The sequence below is a fragment of the Cygnus olor genome, chromosome Z (genome assembly GCF_009769625.2).
Source record: "Cygnus olor isolate bCygOlo1 chromosome Z, bCygOlo1.pri.v2, whole genome shotgun sequence".
NCBI lineage: Eukaryota > Metazoa > Chordata > Aves > Anseriformes > Anatidae > Cygnus > Cygnus olor.
The window spans coordinates 70,459,537-70,463,599 of NC_049198.1; the positions used below are offsets into that span (position 1 = coordinate 70,459,537).

Here is a 4,063-nt window from a genome sequence, read left to right on the forward strand (position 1 = left end):
CTGGCCTTTTCTGAGTCAGTTAGCAGTTTCTCCATTCTTCATCTCCTTTCACTCGTAACTTCCCCATTTTGGGGTGGCTGCGCTTCAAGAGTCCTCCTCGTGGTTCCCATCCCGCTCGCCCGTGGTCTGTGCACACCCCCACTGACACCAGCGGGAGAGCAGATTGTTTTCTGCAGACAGTCTCACCTCTGTATTCGGAGAGGACTCAAAAGGGGAAAGCGAGCCTAGCACTGTGCGTTATGCACACTGTGTTTTGCTTCAGAGACATCTAAACTTCAAACAGACAGAGGGGCGCAAGGACTGCACTTAGGGAAGAAAAGCAGTTTATTAATGCCCAGGTACACGAGGTTGGCTTCCTGGGCTGCCAGTCAAAGGAGTCTTTGGTGGTTTCAAAGCAACCAAAACAAGGATGTGGGAAAGAAAGGCCAGCCTTATCTCCCGACAGGCCTGCACTCTCCTGTGGGGGATGCAGGCTCCTCTTGTATCTCACCGTGCCACATTTACTGGCCGTGACCTCCTCGCTGGGTGGAGCGTAACACAGAAAGCTCTGAATAATTTAATATTGACGCAGCAGGGGAGGAAGCAAATAACTTACAGATTGTGATCGAGGCGGCTTTAAAGGAAAAAGAAACATCTCACTGCAGAGGAGAAACGTCTGATGCTAAACGACAAGCTGTGACTGTTGAGAAAACCAAACTTCGTTGCATGGTGCTGCTCCTGGATGAAGTTTCTTGAGCGTGAGCACGGAGGTTTGCAGCATGGCTTCTCATTAAAGAAAAAGTCCCCAGGAAATTTGCTAAAGAGGAAGAAAACGTAACGCTGAGCTTGTTTTGCTGAGTCAGAATGATGCAAGGGTGCTCGGAAGGAACAAACACTGGCTTTTGAGTCACCTGATAAAATCGTGTACCTTGACTATCTCTTCACTCTGCTGATAGCAAATGGCTTCAATGAGCAGAATCCTCAGTAGCCGTGCTGATCTTTCCTCGTAATGCACTTTGTTTGCACGTCCCCTGCTTTGTCATGTGCCCTGTGCAGTACGCAGGCACGGGGTGAACTCCTGCACACCTCACCGCCAGGCTGCAGCCTCTAATAAAGACAACTGACGTTAAGAAAGAATAAATCACAGAATCGTAGGATCACAGAACGGCTGAGGTTGGAAGGGACCTCTGGAGATGGCCTGGTCCAACCCCTGCTCAGGCAGGGACACCCAGAGCAGGCTGCCCAGGATCAAGTCCAGGTGGCTTTTGAAGATCTCCAAGAAGAAAGACTGAAGCAAACATGTGTCTCTAATGGCTCAGTGTCACTAATGGGTGTTCTTCTGGCCCCACTCCAGAGTATAGCAACGGACTCTCAGCAGAGCTCTTACAGCAGTGCCCAGAGAGGAAACGTCTTATGTGAGCCACGTCCCTCTGGGAGGCTCAGCTCCAAACCATGTTTGTGCTTAAAGAGCAAAGGATGTAAAAAGGGCTTTTAAATTTGGTGAAAAGGGGATGGGGGAGAGCATGATTTTCAGAAAAATACCCACTGGTGCTTTTACTCTTCACCAAAGGGCAGCAGGGAAGGAAGTTCAGTGGGCAAATACTTTTTCCTCTCACCACCCACCACCCTGCCTTGTGTTGGGAAGACCACCAGCAGTTCCCACCCCTGGAAAAGGCTCAGGAGAGGGGCTTGCAGCCCACAGTGGGCAGGCTTTGCCCCAGAGCAGCAGATTCAGAGGGGCAGTGGCTGACCTGGGGCAGAATGTCCCATCCACGCACACCCACTGCCTCCAACACATTCCCACTGAGCCTGCGGGGCTGCAGAGGGGGGACACGGTGCTCAGACAGCTCTGAGAGCGGCTCCTGCATGGCAGGCAGAGAGCTGACAAGTGCCAGCTTGTTGCTGCCGGCTGCAGGAAACCCATTTATTCCATTTACTCCAGGAGGACCGGGCGGTGCGATGGCCTGCAATTCCAAAGTCGGTTTGGCAGTGGTTAAGTGGAGGAAAACAGTGGCTGAGTCATCTTTATTTATAACGTTGGACAAAATTGGGTCTCAAACATGAAAAAAAAAAAAAAAATACCCCCCCTCCAGACTGCAGGAATGTGAAATATTGCCAGCTCTCCCAAGTAAAGCAGCCCCATCGGCTGCAAAGAGCCTGCCATTTCAAGGGCCAGGCCAACAAGCAAACTCATTTCTACATGTAACATTTAACAACTTGGGGCATAAAGTGGATTTGAGAGGGGTGAAGAGTGAGGGATTTCCATGGGCACCTTCCCCTTCCTGAAGTCTGTCCTCCAGTGACTAGAATAAAACAAAGCAGGGGTCAAGTTGCTCCTGGGTTTGATGGTGGTCAGACCAAGACCTCAGATACGTTGGGATGAGCACTGAGCACCGAATATCCTGAACCATTCCAGATGGAAATGTGTTCTGGGGATTTCATGCAGTTCTTGTTTCACCAACCTGGAGGTTTAGGTCCTACTTGGCAGAGATTATTTCTGTTATGGATACACATAAGAGGGGATTCTCAGCGTGCACCTGTAATATTTTTGCCAATTGTTTTCCCCTTCACTTAGTGGTAACAGAGCATACAGCAACTTAAGCAGGCAATACTAACACACCCACTACAAAACACCTGCTTTCCCCTTCTTTTCTCAACAGCGTTTGCCTCCTGCCCTGTCCATACTGGTGACCAGTCAGCGTGGATGAAGGCCAGAGGTCTTGCTGGAGCCACCAGCTTTGTGCTGAGTCCATGCCATGGGGGACAGCCCAGAGCCAGGTGCCCTCAGCACCTTGATCTCTCCATTTTAGCTCCTTTACCAAATTTCCCCAGAACCCCTCAGCTAGCTGCCCACTGGCCTCACTGTTAAGAGGAGCAAGTCTCTGGGTTCAGGGATCACAAAACACAACAGCAGCAAGCAAGGTGCATCTGCAAAGGCATGCGAGTGTTGATGCTCTGCCAAACTGTGGCCCAAAACCAGCATCCCAAACACTGCCCCTGCACCATCGTGTGTCTCAGCAGACACACTGGTGGAAACCAGCATGTGGTCCCATGGTGCCAGAAATAGTTTTTGCTGGGAGGTGGTGAGCAAAGCTGGGGAGCAACCAGAGAAAGGGGACAGGCTCTCCAGTGAGGAGTTCCTTACGGTCCCATGCTTTTCCTTTCCTTTTCCAAAAATAACCTACCTTGCCACAGCAACAAGCATCCTTGCTGTCTGAGAATGCTGATGGAAACTGGGCCTTTATTCCAGCACTGAAAGGAGCAGTGAGTCAAGAGAGCCCTTAACTTCATTAAGAGCTTGAAGGACTCAAGAACTAATTTGCCTGTCTAGACCAGCACAGTGTCTGGGTGCTGCTTCTCCTCTGTTGTTGTAGCATCTCTCAGAAGTGTCGAAATCAGAGCATGTTTTTTCAAACTCAGAATTTCCTTTCTCTATGTTGCATCACCAGCTCTCGTTATTTCCTTTCTGCATTTTTTTCTTCTCTCCTTTTGCATCTCCACCAGTTTTGGCCCTACAGGATCCCTGTGCCCTGCAGCAAATGGGAGGAAGGCAGGGACGTGACCATGCCAGGAGAAAAGCATAGACAGCACTGGAGGTGGGCCCCAGGACCTCTGCCACTAGGTCCACATTTCCACCTTGGTTTTGGGATGAGTCTGAGTTATAGAACGTCAAAATAAGCCAAGATGCAAGGGTCCTCGAGTCCAACTCCTAGCTCCACACAGGACCACCCAAAACACAGACCATATCCCTGACAGCGTTGTCCAAATGCCTCCAGAACTCCGGCAGCTCGGTGCCTTGTCCACTGCCCTGGGGAGCCTGTCCCAGTGCCCGACCACCCTCTGGGTGCAGAACCTTTCCCTCACGCCCAGCCTGACCCTCCCCTGTCCCAGCTCCATGCCGTTCCCTCGGGTCCTGTCGCTGTCCCCAGAGAGCAGAGCTCAGCGCCTGCCCCTCCGCTCCCCTCGTGAGGGAGCTGCAGGCCGCCATGAGGCCTCCCCTCGGCCTGCTCCGCTCTGGGCTGAACAAACCCAGGGACCTCAACCGTTCCTCATACGTCTTCCCCTCAAGACCCTTCACTATCTT

The 4,063-nt window shown here is 51.5% G+C and overlaps 1 long non-coding RNA gene across 1 annotated transcript; it reads right to left on the minus strand.

Moving 5' to 3' along the window:
• Nucleotides 1-671: 671 nt before the first annotated feature.
• LOC121061405 lies at nucleotides 672-3,393 on the minus strand. Its single transcript, XR_005815076.1, has 3 exons — nucleotides 3,165-3,393; nucleotides 908-1,086; nucleotides 672-796 (listed from the first exon to the last, which is right to left on the minus strand). It is a non-coding gene; the product is annotated as an uncharacterized LOC121061405 (long non-coding RNA).
• Nucleotides 3,394-4,063: the final 670 nt, after the last annotated feature.